Here is a 20,464-nt window from a genome sequence, read left to right on the forward strand (position 1 = left end):
TCCTCCCGCTGTCCGATGTGCCCGCTGATGGGGGAAGTGCCGGTGGACCGGCAGACAGCGAGGGGGAGGGGTTTTAGGTGCCGCGGGGGTGGTTGTTTGCCGCCCCCCCCCCAAACAAAATACCACTAGCCGCCACCACTGGAACTCATTATATACTCCTAGGGGGAAAATCGAATACATGTTATTATTTATGGAATTGAGGTTTGAACACACACTAAAGGCACAGATTTAGCTAGTGCGATATATATCCAGTGTTAATTTTGATGTCAAATTTCGATTTAGTTTTAGTCTTCTGACTAAAATGCCAGTTGTATTTTAGTCATGTGAATTGTTTTCGTTTTAGTCATATTTTAGTCAACTAAATTACCACTGCTGGTGTCATTCAGCTGGTTCTGCCAAGAGGTGTTTACCCCGGAACTAACCAGGCACTACCAGATGGAAGGTTAATCAGGTACAACTCAAGAAATCCCTGGACTCCTCTGGAGGAAACCTGGTTGAGAATGCCTAACATCATCAGGTTGTACATAGCATTCCATGTTTCTCTCCCCCCACTGCCGCTTCACTTCTGTGGCAGAACCAACCAGGACAGGGGCTTTTGGAGAAGACTAGGGGCCAGCCTACTACCCACTACTGATTATAGCCCATGGAGAAAGCAGATAATGATGGTCATCTACGTAATGGGCGCTTAGAACAAGGCTTGGATTACTTCTTTGAATAAGGACAATAAAGCCTCCCTTCTGGAGTAGATGGAAAGATGTAATATTAACCTTGTACAGGCTAATGGTCAAAGGAAATATGGTGGCCTTTCCTGCAGACTGGCTTGGAGATGCTCCTTCACTTAGGACAGGAATATTTATCAACCATAATCCTCAAGAGATCTATGAAGATGAATTAATTATACACTATGAGACTGCTGAGACATTGTATGTCTGCTGGTGAGTGACTTGTCTAGTCAACAGAAGACACAAGGTGGTGTTTCTTCCATTGTTAGTTGTGACACCTATTGTTTCTGTCTGTCTGATAGTATTGTCTGCACTCCACCTAGGATGGTTCAAGTGACTAGTTAATTAGCTCATGTTAATTATATCACTGTCAGCTATTAAATTCTAGAGGTGGATTAGCATAGTTTATGTTGTCTGTTCCTTAGTTATGTTAATTATATCCCTGTATAGTTTCCTTTGCATATGATAATGTAATTAGGCTCATCTGACCCGGTGTACTATAAATTCTGTGTGAGTTTTCAATAAACAGTTCCAGTTTTGCACCTGAGCAAGTCCCATCTAGTATCTTGGGTGTAATATGCCACTTTAATATCTGGTTTCTGGTTACAGACCTGGAGGAAGCTATATTTTGACGGAAGATTGGTGCTGGATGGTTCCGTCACACCTTCCCCATGTTGCTTTTACCAGCAATTCCCGGCTGTCAGAATGAAACTCGGAACTTGCTCTCTAAACAGCAACTGCTGCAGATATGTAAACGTAAAGCTTACGAATAGTGTTTGTAAACACTGCTCAGGAGATCAATAGGGAAATACAATGTAACCTTATTTGTTTATCCCTTAAAGAGGTGGCCTTTGAGTGGCATATGATGTCTGTGAAAGCAATCTTACAAGTAAAAAATGCAAATAAATTGTGTTTGGATTCAATCTCTTATTAACCCTTATTAATGCCTTCTCCTCCTTATTCGCTTAGTATTTTTTTCGGCTAATTTTTTTTAACCAAAAATATTTAAACCTTTTCTAAGTGTTTTTCTTTTATAAACGTCATCACTTACTGGTTTGACTAAACCTATTCGATTTTAGTCAACTAAAATGTACCAGAGATTTTAGTCGACTAAAATATGACTAAAACTAAAATGATTTAGATGACTAAAATATGACTAAAACTAAAACAATTCAGATGACTAAAATATGACTAAAACGGCATTTTAGTCAAAAGACTTTTGCCACGTACAAAAGATCGGACATTCCGACAACAAAACCGTGTTTTTTTTTCCCGACGGATGTTGGCTCAAACTTGTCTTGCATACACACGGTCACACAAATCTTGTCTGAAATTCCGACCGTCAAGAACGCGGTGACGCGCGTTTCGTCACACAAATGATGTCGTCGACCCAGATGACGTCATTTGTGTGATGAAACGCGCGTCGGGAGAAGGAGACGTGCTGACGTTATCGCGTGACAGTCCGAGCGGACGGGCGTGCTTTATTTTACATGCTGAACTTACGATCGTTTTCCTGTAAGTGTTTTTTATCTCATTCAATTTTGATACTACTTTTACGGTATTTCACTATTGTAAGTCCCTATTATTTTCTCGGTGTTCCATCTGCCTGGGAACATCTGTGTCTTGAGAAATCATTGATTGCCTTCATTGGCGAGTGCTGCAGCTTATGTTAAAGGCCCGGGCTGGGGTTTACAGCTGCAAGCTATCCTTGCTTGCCATCTGGTAAGCCTGCATTCCTATTGTTGTCTTCACTCTTGGTGGTGGTTTTCCTAAATTTTTGAACCCCTAGAAGATTTTGCACTAATTGGGTTTTCTTGGACTTTATTTCGAACACAATTGTTATAGTTACATTTATATGTTTCATTATCACTTGTTGTTTATTACCACTTGTTGTAATAATCTTTTCATATACTTTATCACAGCGCAACTACATTTTTTCCAATACAAATGATGGTTGCTTCTTTGGAGCACTCAGAAAATAACCAGCGCTTCTGGCTATGGGGGAGAATGTGACCTTCTCTCAACATATAGGGCTTGGATCTTAGTGGCTACTGTCATGTTAGGCATGGGGGGGGGGGGAGCATAAAAAATGGAACTTACTATACATGGGTCTTGATCTGGAGTGGTTTGCAAGTGTAGCCAAGTCTAGTATAAGTGGTTCAGGCTCAAAGCTTTCACGTTTCCACAAGTTTACAAAATTGAAGATTCTCCTTAACGCTCCTTTTGCAAGAGGGGTCCAATCCGGTCCCCCGTCAGTTTTTAAGGTGAACCTGATCGGAAGCTCCGTGTTAGTTAAGGGTGGCCAAATGTACACAGACTGGTGTTCTTTTACATCCAATTACCTCCAAGACCAGCGTAAGTTTACCGCTTACATAACTGCCCAGATCCAAACCCCACCCACCCAGAAAAGATCTGCAAACTTTTTTGTATTTTTGGACCTAATCGTGGCAGGTTTGAGGTTATCTGTTGTTAATGGACTCAATGCATTTACATTTGGCCACCCATGTGAGGTTCTTTGGCTGATCAGACTGTGTGGTGCCCATGCACCTTAGTCAGCACTAAGTGTTTTGATGTGTACGTATTTCCCCCTTTCACCATGAGCGCACATTTCAGATCCTTCCGACAGATGCAAAGCTCACGTGTCAGATTTATCATTTTTATGACGGTCTTTGCTATGTCAACACGGCTAAGACACCAAGCTGTAGTCTTAGATTGTATTGGACAAGTATAGATGTTTCCATTGATAGCCATTGATTTATGCTAATGTTTTTTTGCATGAGAAATGACGGGTGTCGTTTGTTAATGTTTTGCGCTCGTGGTAATCCATCCAGCGATGACGTTTCTTGGCGATATAATAGATGAGCACACTGTCTTCGTCTGGGGGGGAATATATAGACTGAATTTATTAGTTAATTTCGTAGAGTAATTCCTCTTTCACGGGCTACAGAGAAATCCATACATTGTGATGACCATGTAATAGGACAGTGAAGCATTTAGGCCACGTGTTACAGCTCTGGGGTCAAGTCAGTAATGGTGTAACAAGAAGAAATGGAGGGAATGGCCCTAAAAACACAGAAATCATAGTGATAGCTTTACTATGAAGCACGCAATTAAAGCTGTTGCCTTCTGTTAACTAGTATAGTGCCCATCTTATATCATTTTGTCTGCGTTTCCTACGGCTGCATGAGCTGGTGATGATGAGGTCTGTAATAACGTGGCCATGGCCATTTTATTGAGGTCAGCAGCTCAGCCTTTTACAGCATCTGTGATCACATTTTTGCTGCCTTAGCCAGGGCTGTGTTTATCTTAATAGCACATGTGGGTCTCTGCCTAGGATGGCAGGGTTAGAGGAAGCAGCACTGAGCCTAAAATCTACAGATAGTGTTATAGAGGCCCTGTCAGTTTTCCACAATAGCAATGAGAGTTTATTTAACTCCCTGGTGCCTGTTTACCAGCCTAATCCTAAATGCTTTGTTAAAAAACAAAAAAACAAAACATGCTTTATAGAGTTCAATAGCTCATGCTCAATTGTATCAATGGAGTGACCACCCCCTCCATCCCACCTTGCTCTTTACTTTTGTAGCGCCCTGCTCCGAAATGACTGGGCGCTATGTACATTTAGCGGGTGTCTGAGCCGATAATGTGGCTCAGACTGTATGACTTATTCTGAATTAGCCTCTGTCTTGGCAGTGGCTGTGCCTGATAGCATTTTTCCACTGTTGCCTGTAGGTGGCGATACCCCCACAGGTCAGTGTTGGAACATGGGCAAGCCATAGGTCATTGAGTATCTTTTCTCGGGAGTAGCCCAGTGTGAGTAGTGCCCTGCTGTGCATGCCGAGAAGGGATACTTAAAGGGCAGACGCCATGTTTTGGGGTCCTTCGCATCGTGGCCCTCCTGGCACGAGGTATGTGTTGTGTGATTTTCAGCCCCAGGACCACGTTGGCCCGAGGCTGCATCTCTACTGGTAGGCCCAGTTATACGAATCAAGTGGGATCCCAAGCTGTCCATCTAAGAGAAGGAAGGCTTATGTCTCGGGATAGGCCTGGTGACCTTATTAAGGAGGGATCCACAACTCAAGTTGTCCTACAGTTCGCCAGGTCGGCTTAAAGGCTCTCTAACTGTACGGCTGGAAGTTCGGGTATTACATCCTGTGGCAGAGGATTCTGGACTGTTCAATTTGTTCTCATTCAGTCTGTGGCAGAGACTGTTATTGAATTGGTTTGTGCTTCATTCCGGCTGCTAGGCCAGGTGAGAGGGGTCTATCCGGGTGAGCAATACCCACTCAGGAGGAGGTGGTGAATGACTTTGGAGATTAGGGGTTTTTCCCCAGTGATCTGTACCGTGTACCTGAACCTTCCCTTCCCCTTCATCCTTCTACCTACTTCACATGTTTTGAGCAAAAGAAAAAAACCTGATAGTTAAAGGTTTTACATCTTGTGTGGACATTGGAATTCTTTCAGACTTTTTTCCCCTAGACAACGAATGTTGAGGTAACGTGCAGGCCCAAAACTAACCAGCAGCTGCTACGGGGGTAGTGCTACACTTTATAAAGCTTCATAGAGACTTTCAATTAGGAAGAGACAGTCTGAAAGCAAACAGCTTTGGCAGTGATGTCAATACCGGGTTTAGAAATATAATTCCTGTTGGAGGGTTGGCTGAGAAACATGTCTGCCTGTGAAGATAAGGGTGACTACTAGACTCAGAAGGAACACTAAGCAGTCTGAACACAGAAGGGTATGTGGTGGGCTCACAATGCTACCATAGAATTAGGAGCTTGTTGCTAATGTTGTCACACCATTCAAAAGAAGAAAGAAGAAGAGGCATATGCTGTCAGGATCAACAGGTTCTTTGTAGCACTTATCAGATGACATAGAAGCGGAAGTTCCATGGTAAATGACAGCCCCTTACCCACCATTGATAAACAAACCGTCCCATCCCCCTATCCCAAAATAAAAACAAAAACTTACCTGGGCCCCTGCCTTTGATGGTTCTGGGAAGTCCATGTGATATCACCGTATCTCCTGGCAGAGCTAGCTAGGAGTTCAAAATCCCATGAGAATGTACTACATCCCTTTGCAAATCTCCATTCTTATGGGATTTCAAGCTCCCATCTTTGCCGAGAGGCATAGTGATGTCATCCGTGCCTCCCGAAAGTGCCAGAGGCCAGGACCATGGTAAGTCATTTTTGTGACAGAGGCTTTTGGAGGGGACTATGGGCAAGCATTCTACCCACTGATTATGGCCCATGGAGGAGACTGGGGATTTTGTCTGCTTCTCCCAGTCAGAGCATGGAGGAGAGCTGAGTTCTAAAACCCTTTGACTGTCTGGGAGTATGTACCAGGATTATGCCAACAGGATGTCCCCAGAACAGTGGTGCCCATTGTGCCAAGAAACACAGCCCTGGATACATAAAATACATTACCACTTGTTTCTAAATGTTCCAACCCAGATCCAGCTCAGGTCTAGGTTACCAAGTGGCACATCTTCCGCAGAAAGAATATACAAATGTAATAATATAGTTGGTAGTAGCCGAGGGGCAAAATGGGCAAATGCTGCATTATGCAGCTCTCGAAGACCAGCCGGGGCAAGATGAGAAATATAAGAAGAATTCCATATCCCCGTCTGGTGAAGGTGTGTCTGCACGATCTGTCCAACACAATGTTTCTGCAGACACACACCAGTTCTGGGGACTTTCTGGCCGCATACTCACGGTATATACTACAGTCAAAGGGTTTCAGGACCCAGTTCTCTCCTCCATGCTCTGACCAGGAGAAGCAGACAAAATCTCCTATCTCCTCCATGGGCCATAATCAGTGGGTAGAAGGCTAGCCCATAGTCCCCTCCAAAAGCCTCTGTCCCAGTTGGGTCTGTCACAGGTTTCTGTACAAGTAGGTTTTTTAAGCCATTTGTGTTGGAGAGGCAGAGGGCTGGCAAAAAGCAGACCTTTTGTTTGCCATGAAAGGTTTGAGTTACCAGAAAACCTTAGTTTTGACAATTTTTTCCTTTTGGAAATAAATACTTACATTTTTGGGGGGTTTACAAACACTTTACTAATATAAAATATTAAAAAAGTCTTCATGATCTGCCCACCCAAGATAAACACTTACTAATTACATGACGTACCCCTCCTAATCCCCTTCTTTTTTCTTATTCTTTTCCAGAAGGCATGGGCAGTCCCATGTTGATTTTTTCCATTCGCGGCTTTCCAGTTCCCTGGTGTCTAATACACCTAATTCCCACCACCTTACCAAGATACCACACCATAACCACTTAACTATTAGCGGAGACTGAGGACATAACCACTAACCCGCCTATCCTTTTGACCCCCCCTCCATCCCCTCCTCCTCGCCTCATCTCATTTTGCCTTCCCCCCATCCCTTCACCTCTCTGTTTTCCACCATCCACTAAGGCACGATTGTACTACCTGCTACTAATCGGGTGCTCAAGAAAGAACACCCAGTTGGCAACAATATATTCCTTTGGAAAAAAATTATCATACAAACGCCCACGCCATTATTCAGGCATATGGAATCTCTCTTGACTATTTTTACCACAAGATAGAAAGACGTGCTACGTCTATAACTACTGTTGATCTCTGTACCCTGCATAACACTTAATCTTCCTCTGGATTTTAAGCTGGTTACTCAAGAGATTCATTGTGATATCCATGCTTTTGACGCATTGTCTTAGCCACAACATACAATGTTCTTAGATTCCTCAATGATTGCATGATAATACTGTAATCTTGATACTGTTATCCAGTAAAACAAATTGGGAACCCCCCCCCCCAAATCATTATAATCTCTTCTAAAATAAGGGAGGTTGTGGTATGATGAACCACCCCCTGGCTTGTTCTGGTGCCACCCCCTGGCTTGTTCTGGTGCCACCCCCTGGCTTGTTACCAGCTCCACCTATCTAATATAAGGTTATAATGGCTCAGATTCACGTAGGAGAGCGCATCTTTGTGCGGGCGTAACGTATCCTATTTACGTTACGCCTCCGCAACTTTGACAGGCAAGTGCAGCATTCTCGAAGCAAAGTTGCGGCGGCGTAGCGTAAATAGGCCGGCGTAAGCCCGCCTAATTCAAATGTGGAAGATATTGGCGTGTATTATGTAAATGTATTGTGACCCCACGTAAATGACGCTTTCTCCGAACCGCGCATGCGCCGTCCGTGAAAGTATCTCAGTGCGCATGCTCCAAATTAACCCGTAAAAAGCCAATGCTTTCGACATGAATGTAAATGACGCCCAGCCCTATTCGCGAACGTCTTATGCAAGCGACGTAAAACGTGAAAAATTCAACGCTGTTCCGACGTCCATACTTAACATTGGTATGCCTCATCTAGGCCTCATAGAGCAGAGGTAACTTTACGCCGGAAAAAGCCTAACGTAAATGGCATATCTGTACTGCGTCGGTCGGGCGTACGTTCGTGAATAGGCATATCTAGCTGATTTAGATATTTCTAGGTGTAAATCAGCGTACACGCCCCTAGCGGCCAGCGTAAATATGCTGTTAAGATACGACGGCGTGGGAGACTTACGCTGGTCGTATCTTAGAGAAATTTTGGCGTATCTGATTCTTTGAATCAGGCGCCAAGATACGACGCCTCAGACTTAGAGATACGACGGCGTATCTGGAGATACACCATCGTATCTCCTACGTGAATCCGGGCCAATGACTTTACATTCTTCCCGACAGGCTTATCTTTGTCAATAAAGTGAAAACGGCAAAGTGCAAACCTGAGTAAAGATCTATGGCAAACTCACCAGTGTCTAGCTACAAAAGCACTTGTGAATGGGCCAACCCTTTAAAAGGCTTCAATATTCCCTCTAAACATGTCTTTTCTTGTTGTTGGTGTTGTTCTGCATTGGTCTTGAGCTGCTGGGAATTGCCAGTTCACAGGATCAGACCAATCAATGAAAACATATGGATGCAAATTCTCTCATAAGAATTGTGCAGTCTGGCCAGTATTTGTCATAATTCCATATGTTATGATTTTTTCATCAGCTACATCATGTCCCATTATTAATTGATGCTTTGTAAGAGCCGCACTGAGGATTTGTGCCCGTGGGGGTATTTCATCAAGCAAACAATTAAAGGAACCCTTCACTTTTATTATTTTATTCCTTAGAGCAGCCTTTGTTCAACCATGTTTCCATGGCATTTCCATCCTAGAAAGAAGTACAGTACATCCGGAAAGTATTCACAGCGCTTCACTTTTTCCACATTTTGTTATGTTACAGCCTTATTGCAAAATGGATTAAATGCATTATTTTTGTCAAAATTCTACAAACAGGTTATGTTGAGATAATTGACTGTATACTGATCGCTTGTGTTAAGATGAATGTTATTCCCTATGTTCTGTATAAATGAAGGAAACATTTTTTGGGGAAAAATAAAGAAATTGAAAAAAAAAATTCTACAAACAATATCCCATATCTCTGTCTAGGTACAGCCCATTTAGATGTCACTGTTACTGCACAAACAGTGGATGTATATACTTTATGGGTACTGAGGAATATATTTGAAAGAAAGCTTCATTGCATTGAGTACTACTTTAAATTGAACCACATGTATCAGACGATTTCAGTGTCCAACGGTGTGCAAACCACATGAGCCACACTCAGGGGCGGCCCGTCCATTAAGGGCGCACAGGAACTGCCCCCTGTCCATCGCCGCTTTCCCTATCCTTGCGTCCGGCCCCTTTCAGGACACTGGCGCATGGATTCCAATGTGGAGGGGCTATTTTTTTGAAGCACCGATAAGAGCCAGAGGCTCTAGAAGGCTTCAATATAGGGTGGGCTCAGGTTGCAGAGAGTGCGCTCCGATCCCACCCAGGTGTGTTACAACAGCGGATCAATATTTGCTGTTGTAACACTGATCCTCCTCCTGGCCAATCAAGAAGTGGGCTCAGAGGAAGTGGGCTGAGTGATGTTGAATGTGTTCTGTTTTTAGCCTTTTGTAATTCATGTACAGCGGAGCAGGGGGGCAGCAAAAGGACAAGTAGATGAGCTCATCAATCTGCTGCAGGGCTGGACTGGGACAAAAAATTGGCCCTGGACTTCATCCAGACTGGCCCACTTTGACAGGTCTCTCCTATGGCGGCCGGACAACTGACGCCCCCCCCCCCCCTCCCGGCCACCCAACCCCCTCTCCCCCTTCACTAGCCACTAGCCGTTCTACTTTATTAGAGTAGAACGGCTGGTACTGGTACTCTTATAGGCAGTACCAGTGGGGAAGCTATACATTATTTCACCCGGGGCAAAGAATCAGTTCGGTGCCCCCCCTCATGGGACAAGATTAGGCAGAAGTGAGAAACTTCCAGGCCATAGCTGTTGAGTCAGCTGTCTGTCCCCTCCCCCATGCTCCTCTGTTGTCCCCCCCCCCCATGCTCCTCTGGTCCTAACCCTGCTTCTCTGTTCCCCCCAGGTGAGCGCTGCAGGGAGGAAGAGGAGGTGAGCGCTGCGGGAAGGGAGAGACAGAGGAGCGAAGGGGGGCAGCCGTCTGCTGTCACTGAAGCCGGCCCACTGAGCCACCGGCCCACCGGGAAACTCCCTGTAGTCCCAATGGCCAGTCCATCCCTGATCTGCTGCTTCTCCCTTCACTGTCCAATTTAGAGACTGGTGACGACCTGTATGTGAAAGTGAAACTGCAGCAGAGAAAGTTCAAGTCCCCTCCCCTGCCAGGAAGGGCTGTGCTGTGTGGCAAAGCTGTATAAATTTAGGACTGGATGGACAGGGAGTCAAATGTTCTGGCGGCTCCCGTGTATGTATTAAGCCACCTGCCTGGAGTTCGGCCTTAAGGTTGCACCAGCGGACTGACGGTATGTACGGAGCACTGAGTTTGCACACGACTTGAGCCCGGCTGCAATTACCATGGACAGCACGATCCTGCTTGGCAATAAATAGCGTTGAGACGGAGAGTCTGACATCCCGCGGGCACGGGCCCAGGCTCCGCGGCGTACACTATTAGCAGCCGTAATGAATGGCAAAGGAGATTCTATTACTGCCACCGATTCTTCTCACTGAGTAATCACTGCGAGGGGAATTTTTCACATTTTAAGGGGTGAGCAAATATAAATGAAAAAAGACGGCTCATAAATGACGGATTGAATGCAGAACGGAACGAGACACGCGTCAGTCGGGTAGGAGAGAGAGAGAGAGAGACGCCTGGGGGCCTCCGCTATCCCTGACTCTGTTGTCACTTGATGAGACATTGAGATCACTCACGTGGAAAAGGTCCCATTTCTACAGAGAAGAGCCGAAACTTTGCCTGGAGTGCCGAGAGCATTAGAACTTTTTATAGGAGGTTTATATCGCTGTCAGTGTCCCCGCTGGGGAGATTTCCCTTCATTTCCTGTATGGGTGTCACCACCCGTATAGGAGGGGAACAGAATGACACACAAATAAATTAATAAATATAAATATCGGGCCAGATTCACAGAAGAAATACGCCGGAGTATCTACTGATACTCCGGCGTATTTTCAAATTTGCTGCGTCGTATCTTTATTTGTGATTCACAAACAAGATACGACGGCATTTGGCTAAGATCCGACAGGCTTACGGCTTCGTACGCCTTCGGATCTTAGGCTGCAATACTTCGGCCGCCGCTGGGTGGAGTTTGCGTCATTTTCCAGCGTCGGGTATGCAAATTAGCTTTTACGGCGATCCACGAAGGTACTCGCGTGCGTTACGTCGTCGCAAGTTGTTTTTTCCCGTCGCAAAGTTAAGGCTGCTTTTTCTTGGCTTAACTTAAGACCAGCCATGTTAAAGTATGGCCGTCGTTCCCGCGTCGATTTTTTTTTTTGCGTAAGTACGTTACGCACGTCGCCATTCACAAACACGTCGGGGCGCCGTAATTTCGCGCAAATCACGGCGGGAAATTTCCAAACGGAGCATGCGCAGAACGTTCGGCGCGGGAGCGCGCCTAATTTAAATGGTACACGCCCCATTTGAATTAGGCGGGCTTGCGCCGGACGGCTTTACGCTACGCCACCGAAAGTTTACACGCAAGTGCTTGGTGAATCAGGCACTTGCGCTGAAAACTTGCGGCGGTGTAACGTAAAGACGATACGTTACGCCGCCGGATTTGTACATGAATCTGGCAGATCATTCTTTAAACCCCCCCCCCCTTTTTTTTTGTGGGATGGTATAAAAATGAACGATTATAACAAATGAATAAAGGAAAAAGTTTACATGTGAATGATAAAAAAAGCAGCAAAAAAAATAAGCTAAAGGGAGAGGGAGAAAAGGATGTTAACCCATCAGCCCCGGAAGGATTTGCCCCCTTCCTGACCAGGCAATTTTTTGCGATACGGCACTGCGTCACTTTAACTCACAATTGCGCGTGACGTGGCACCCAAAAAAAAATTACGTCCTTTTTCCCCCACAAATAGAGCTTTCTTTTGGTGGTATTTGATCACCTCTGCGGTTTTTAGTTTTTGCGCTATAAATAAAAAAAGAGCGTAAATTTTGAAAAAAAAGTAACAATGGCCCAGATTCAAGAAGCAATTGCGCCTGTGTAACCATAGGTTACACAGCGCAATTGCTTACTTGCTCCGGTGTTACGAATGCTCCTGATTCAGGAACATCGTAACGCCGACTGCAGCCTAAAATCTGCGTGGCATAAGGCTCTTATGCCACGCAGATTTTAGGCTGCATTCTTGCGTTGACCGCTAGGGGGCGCTCCCATTGTGCTCAGTGTATAGTATGCAAATTGCATACTAACACCGATTCACAATGTTGCGCGAGCCCTGCGTACGCAAGTTACATCGTTTCCGTACGGCGTGTTTAGCGTAAGGCTGCCCCTTCTAATAGTAGGGGCAGCCAATGCTAAAGTATACCCGTCGTTCCCGCGTTGCGAAATTTGAATTTCACGTCGTTTGCGTAAGTGATTCGTGAATGGTGCTGGACGCCATTCACGTTCACTTGGAAGCAAATGACGTCCTTGCGACGTCATTTGCCGCAATGCACGTCGGGAAAGTTTCCCGACGGAGCATGCGCTCTACACTCGGCGCGGGAGCGCGCCTAATTTAAATGATTCCCGCCCCCTACGGGATCATTTACATTAGGCGCCCTTACGCAGGGCAAGTTTACACAGCGCACACGCAATTTACGGAGCTACTGCTCCGTGAATCGCGGGTAGCGCAGTAAATTTGCGGGGGCGCAGGGCAAAAACGTTGCCCTGCGCCTCCGCAAGAAAGGGGCAAATCTACCTGAATCCGGGCCAATATTTTTTACTTTTTGTTATAATAAATATCCCCCAATTTAAAAATAAATAAATACATACATACATGTCTTCATCAGTTTAGGCCAATATGAAATCTTCTACATATTTTTTGTAAAAAAAATCGTGATAAGCGTTTATTGATTGGATTGTGCAAAAGTTATACCAAAACAGGGGATAGATTTATGGCATTTTTATAATTTTTTTTCTTTTTTACTAGTAATGGCGGCGATCTGCGATTTTTAGCGGGACTGCGACATTGTGGCGGACACATCGGACACTTTTTTGGGACCATTGACATTTATACAGTGATCAGAGCTAAAAATAGCCACTGATTTCTGTATAAATGTCACTGGCAGGGAAGGGGTTAACACTAGGGGGTGATTAAGGGGTTAACCGTGTTCCCTAGGGAGGTGTTTCTAACTGTGGGGGGAGGAGGCTGTCAGGAAATAGAGAGAGATCGCTGTTCCTGATCACTAGAAACAGCAGATCTCTCTCCTCTCCCTGACAGAACAGGGATCTGTCTGTTTACATTGACAGATCCCCTGTTTTCTCTCTGTCAGGAACGGTCGCGGCCATCGGGCACGTGCATCAGCTCCTACGTCACGCGGCGGGTGCAACATTGGTGCCAGTGGGAGGATTAATGCCTCATCATTGGGGTCAGTGGGGAGAATAATGTCCCATCATTGGTGTCAGTGGGAGGAATAGTGCCTCATCATTGGTGTCAGTGGGAGGAATAGTGACCCATCATTGGTATCATTAGGAAGGATAATTCCCCCATCATTTGTATCAGTGGGAGGATTAATGCCTCATCATTGGGGTCAGTGGGGAGAATAATGTCCCATCATTGGTGTCAGTGGGAGGAATAGTGTCCCATCATTGGTGTCAGTGGGAGGAATAGTGTCCCATCATTGGTGTCAGTGGGAAAAATAGTGCCTCATCATTGGTGTCAGTGGGAGGGATAGTGTCCCATCATAGGTATCAGTGGGAGGAATAGTGTCCCATCATTGGTGTCAGTGGGAGGAATAGTGTCCCATCATTGGTATCAGTGGGAAAAATAGTGTCCCATCATTGGTGTCAGTGGGAGGAATAGTGTCCCATCATTGGTGTCAGTGGGAGGAATAGTGTCCCATCATTGGTGTCAGTGGGAGGAATAGTGTCCCATCATTGGTGTCAGTGGGAAAAATAGTGTCCCATCATTGGTGTCAGTGGGAGGAATAGTGTCCCATCATTGGTGTCAGTGGGAGGAATAGTGTCCCATCATTGGTGTCAGTGGGAGGAATAGTGACCCATCATTGGTATCATTAGGAAGGATAATTCCCCCATCATTTGTATCAGTGGGAGGATTAATGCCTCATCATTGGGGTCAGTGGGGAGAATAATGTCCCATCATTGGTGTCAGTGGGAGGAATAGTGTCCCATCATTGGTGTCAGTGGGAAAAATAGTGCCTCATCCTTGGTGTCAGTGGGAAAAATAGTGTCCCATCATAGGTATCAGTGGGAGGAATAGTGTCTCATCATTGGTGTCAGTGGGAGGAATAGTGTCCCATCATTGGTGTCAGTGGGAAAAAAAGTGTCCCATCATTGGTATCAGTGGGAGGAATAGTGTTAGCGAGCGGCAATCACCATCATCCAGTGAAAGACCTTGCCCAGTGCCAGGATCTCAGCTCACTTCCGCTCAGTGCAGGTGCACCGGTGTTTGCAGGCGAGAGAGGTGACATCCAGCGGGGATGAGGAGGTCACAAATTGGATCATGGCTCTGCTGGGGTTTTTCTCGCCTTCCTCTGGATCAAGTGTGGGTGAAGGATTGTGTATATGGGATTGTATTTTATTTTAACTAATGAACTTGTGTCTTTTTTCAACCTAACTATTTATTTATTATTGTATTTTTTTATTGTTTTATTATTGTGTCTTTTATTATTATGTATTTGTAATATTTATTATTGTATATCATTATTATGTTTTTTTTTTTTTATGATCTATTATTATTTATTTTTATTATTGTATTTATTACTACCATTAATATTATTTTAAGTATTAGTATTTCTTTGTATTATTTATTATTGTGTTTTTTATTATTATTAATTTAATGATGTATTCTTATTTATTTATTATTATTTTATTTGCTTCATTAGGGTCAGATTCTCGTATAATGGCCTAAAGTTGCGGTGGCGTAACGTATCTCATTTACGTTACGCCGCCGCAAGTTTTACTTGATTCACAAAGCACTTGCCTGTAAAGTTGCGGCGGCGTAACGTAAATCCCCCGGCGCAAGCCCGCATAATTCAAATGATCCGGGTAGGGGGCGTGGATCATTTAAATTAGGCGCGTTCCCGTCGCAAGGACGTCATTGGTTTCGACGTGAACATAAATGGCGTCCAGCTCTATTCACGGACGACTTACGCAAATGATGTAAGTTTTTAAATTTCGACGCGAGAACTCATATAGCAGGGGCAACTTTACGCGTCGCAAATCTTACGTAAACGTCGTAACTTCACTGCGTCGGTCGGGCGTACGTTCGGGAATTCGCGTATTTTGCTAATTTGCATACTCGATCAGGAAAACGATGTCGGCGACACCTAGCGGCGAAAAAAAAAATTGCATTTAAGATCCGACAGCGTAAGAGCCTTACACCTGTCGGATCTAATGGTTATCTATGCGTAACTGATTCTATGAATCAGGCGCATAGATACGACGGGCGGACTCAGAGATACGACAGCGTATCAGGCGATACGCCGGCGTATCTCTTTTGAGAATCTGGCCCTAAATGTTTATAATGAAACAACAACACCTTAATAAATCCAGTTCAACATGTTTTAGCAAGACGTTACCCTACCGCCCCTTCCCTTCCCGTTCCGTAAGTCAGAATTTGATTCCACAACTCCCATCGACTGCCGAGCTGGGAATCGCGTCATTGTCTTTCACGCAACGCTGGGCCGCGCTCAGCTTACATTACTGTCTTTTGTTCCCTAAAACCGATGTAACAAATCGCGAGCATGAAAAATAAATAAAATCAAAATCTAAGGGGAACTTCTTTTTTTTACTGTTTGCCGGGAAGGAGAAGAGACACATATGGCGGGGGGGCGAGAGAAGTTGGATATGTAGGAATCCGCGATGGGGGATTTACTGGAGCAGAATATAGGAACAGTCCGTGATATTAAACAGACGCGGTCTGCGGAGACGCCACAAACTGGCAACCGTAATTATGATGGCGATAACAATTCGAGATTCCGGCGCTGCGATTATTAATATATTATACACAAGTGACACACATGTGTTATCGGAGTGTATCGGAGCTCTGGCGAGGATCGTTTTAAAGATGAATACAAAGTATACATTAAAAAAAAGAAAAAAAACCAATTAGTGCCGGGATGTATTCAAGGAAAGAACACTGCATTTATTATTAAACATGGATAGTAGAAGTAACAGGATTTGTAGATATATTAGCTTCCTGTAGTCCTCTGCACAGCTGGACTCAGACTAACTGGGATCATTTTAAGCTGAATTCATAACAGACATGTAGACCCCATTCACACCTAGGCGTTTTTACGCCTGTAGCGCTACGCCTCTGCCGCCAGAGGGCTGGAAATACATGTCCCTCTATGGAGATGGTTCACATCTCCACGCCGAACGCCGGACGCCTGTCGCCTGCGGCGTGAAAAAAGGTCCCGGACCTTTTTTTCAGGCGTCTTCGAGCGTTCGGCTAGGAGATGGCAATCATCTCCATAGAGGGGGTCATCTTGGGGCACATCTAGGCGGACAATACCCGCGTTTTGTCGCCGCAAATCGCGGTACAAAACGCCGCTATTTTTACCGCGATTTGCGGCGACAAAACGCCGCGATTTCGTCCGTCTAGATGTGAATGCAGCCTAAAAAGAAAACCAATAAATGCAGGAATGTATTCATTTAACCGCTTAAGGACCGCCTAACGTCGATATACGTCGGCAGAGCGGCATGGCTGGGCACACGCACGTACAGGTACGTCGCCTTTAAGTCTCTGTTCACACCTAGGCGTATATACGCCTGAAGCGCGACGCCGCAGCAACCCCGAAGACGCTGGAGGGATGATTTTACATTGCCCTCTATGGAGATGGTACACATCTCCACGCCGAACGCTGTACGCCTGCCGCCTGAAAACAAGTCCCGGACCTTTTTTTCAAGCGGCTTTCGGCGTTCGGCATAGGAGATGTGGACCTGGGGGTAAGCTGCATTCACAATCACGGCGTTTTGTCGCCGCAAATCGCGGTACAAAACGCTGCAATTTGTCGTGGCAATTCGCGGGACAAAACGCCGCGATTAGGTACGCCCAGGTGTGAATGCAGCCTAAGAGCCCAGCCGTGGGTCACGTGCACGCATCGGCAGCGCGCTCGCGACCCGATCCTGAGCTCGGTGACCGCTATGTGTGCCCAGCAGAGTCCCTCCTTACATCTGTGTGTGCCCAGCAGAGTCCCTCCTTACATCTATGTGTGCCCAGCAGAGTCCCTCCCTACATCTATGTGTGCCCAGCAGAGTCCCTCCCTACATCTATGTGTGCCCAGCAGAGTCCCTCCCTACATCTATGTGTGCCCAGCAGAGTCCCTCCCTACATCTATGTGTGCCCAGCAGAGTCCCTCCCTACATCTATGTGTGCCCAGCAGAGTCCCTCCTTACATCTATGTGTGCCCAGCAGAGTCCCTCCCTACATCTATGTGTGCCCAGCAGAGTCCCTCCCTACATCTATGTGTGCCCAGCAGAGTCCCTCCTTACATCTATGTGTGCCCAGCAGAGTCCCTCCCTACATCTATGTGTGCCCAGCAGAGTCCCTCCCTACATCTATGTGTGCCCAGCAGAGTCCCTCCTTACATCTATGTGTGCCCAGCAGAGTCCCACCTTACATCTATGTGTGCCCAGCAGAGTCCCTCCTTACATCTATGTGTGCCCAGCAGAGTCCCTCCTTACATCTATGTGTGCCCAGCAGAGTCCCTCCCTACATCTATGTGTGCCCAGCAGACTCCCTCCCTACATCTATGTGTGCCCAGCAGAGTCCCTCCTTACATCTATGTGTGCCCAGCAGAGTCCCTCCCTACATCTATGTGTGCCCAGCAGAGTCCCTCCCTACATCTATGTGTGCCCAGCAGAGTCCCTCCCTACATCTATGTGTGCCCAGCAGAGTCCCTCCCTACATCTATGTGTGCCCAGCAGAGTCCCTCCTTAAATCTATGTGTGCCCAGCAGAGTCCCTCCCTACATCTATGTGTGCCCAGCAGAGTCCCTCCCTATTTCTATGTGTGCCCAGCAGAGTCCCTCCCTACATCTATGTGTGCCCAGCAGAGTCCCTCCCTACATCTATGTGTGCCCAGCAGAGTCCCTCCTTACATCTATGTGTGCCCAGCAGAGTCCCTCCCTACATCTATGTGTGCCCAGCAGAGTCCCTCCCTACATCTATGTGTGCCCAGCAGAGTCCCTCCTTACATCTATGTGTGCCCAGCAGAGTCCCTCCTTACATCTATGTGTGCCCAGCAGAGTCCCTCCTTACATGCATACCTGCCAAGTAGAGCAAGTATGGACAGAGGACATCCAGTCCTGTAAATTCTGGGGGGTCCTGGCACCCAACAACGGTGGAGGGAAGGGTGCGGGGAACCTGTTCTGGAAACTGTGGTAGGGTTATGGTTGACTGGCAGTGGATGAGCCAGTCTCCATATTTCTATACATAGATCGGCACAGCCAGCCATCAGTGCATTTTCATGGACAGTTGCTGCAGGGCTGAATACGATCTTGTAGCAGGCTGGATGTGACCCGCAGAGTTTGGAGACCCCTTCTTTAAAATTGTAGACCTCTGAAATGAAAAATTAACAGAGCATACCCTTCTCTAATATGTGCTTAACTCAATCCAAAACACCTAGTGTCATTTTTCGTCTCCTCTCTCTTCCGTCTGCTATCTGCGTTAGTCATTTCTGACAGGTTATCAGGATGCCACAGAATCTCGGAGATGGCCCCGCCCCCTCCAGCACACAGAAGGTGATTGACAGCCTCAGCTGTGCATGTTTCCCTATGAGACTGCGTACAGAGGGAGTGTGTCCTTTTCCTCCACTCGGGTCTCAGATTACACTCAGCTCCTTGCTCTATGCTGTGCAGTGTGTGATGCCCCTTGCCTGATAGAGCTGAGAACTAGCATTTGATTTCTGTGTTTTAGAAGGCTGCAGATAAACAGATACAAACTTATGTAGGAGGATTTGTTTCATCTCTGTGTGTCACCCGAGGCCAGTCGCTTCACTGGGTACATGTAAGGGTTTACAACCACTTTAATTAAAATACTACAGTATACATAGGTGTGCGCAGCCTCTTGCATTAGGGTGTGCACCCCAAAGCTCAAACATATTTGCACGTGTATATACAGTATACTGATGGTGTCAGCAGAGCGGTGGACGGTGTCAGTAGGGCAGTGGACAGTGTTGGTAGTTTTTTATTTTTTATTTTTATTATATATTTATTTTAGGAGCCCCATTAGGGTGCTTTGGTGAAATATCAGGGGTCTATTTATGTGCGTTACTGCATGTTTAACACAGTTAGGTAGATTCACAAAGAGTTAGGCCAGCTTATCTACAGATAAGCCGACCTAACTCTGAATCTAAGCCGACCTATGTTTAAGTGTATTCTCTAACAGAAATACACTTAAACATATCTAAGATAGGACGGCTTGCGCCGTCCTATCTTAGATTGCAATGTTTTGGCTTACCGCTAGGTGGCGCTTACATTGCGGCCGGCCTAGATTATGTAAATGAGGGGATACGCCGATTCACGAGCGTACGCCGGGCCTACACCGTCGCATTACGTAGTTTCCGTAAGGGTTACGCCGCCTAAAGTTATTCCACCTATGAGGTGGAATAACAATGTTAAGTATGGCCGCCGTTCCCGCCGCGAGGTTCGAATTTTTAGCGTCGTTTGCGTAAGTCGTCCGCGAATCGGGAGTTACGTCGTTTACGTCCGCGTCAAAATCAATAGGGCCGTACGGCATACTTAGCCGCAATGCGCCCTGGGAAATGTAGTCGCCCGGCGCATGCGCAGTACGCAAAAACGTGAGGTCAAGCCTCATTTCCATAGTACACGCCCCCAAACAAGTCATTTGAATTAGGTGCGCTAACGCCCGCTCGTTTTAGGCTACGCCGCCGAAAATTAACAGGTAAGTGGTTTGAGAATCACTAACAGCCTAAATAATTTACGGCGGTGTAGCCTAAAAAGACTAGGCTAGGCCGTCCTAATTTTAGGCCATTGTGTGTGAATCTACCCAAGTATATTCCAGTGTGTTGCTGCACATTTAATGCAGCATATTTCTGTGCATTAGTGCACGTTTAACGTTGTATATTTCGGTGTGTTATGTGCCGTTTAATGCTGTATTTTCCTGTGCGTTAGTGCGCGTTTAACGCAGTATATTTCAATGCAATCTGCACCACACAGGGTGATAAGGGTGTACCTAGGCACACCTGGCACACCCTGTGCGCACGCCTATGACAGTATACATACTTTATACTGGTAGC

At 45.9% G+C, this 20,464-nt stretch overlaps 1 protein-coding gene across 1 annotated transcript in view; it reads right to left on the reverse strand.

The window, feature by feature from the left end:
* IGLON5 (IgLON family member 5) overlaps positions 1-20,464 on the reverse strand; it is a 509,821-nt gene that overhangs the window by 22,065 nt on the left and 467,292 nt on the right. The gene's annotated exons all lie outside the window — the stretch shown is intronic.

Source organism: Rana temporaria, chromosome 10 (genome assembly GCF_905171775.1).
Source record: "Rana temporaria chromosome 10, aRanTem1.1, whole genome shotgun sequence".
Taxonomy (NCBI): domain Eukaryota; kingdom Metazoa; phylum Chordata; class Amphibia; order Anura; family Ranidae; genus Rana; species Rana temporaria.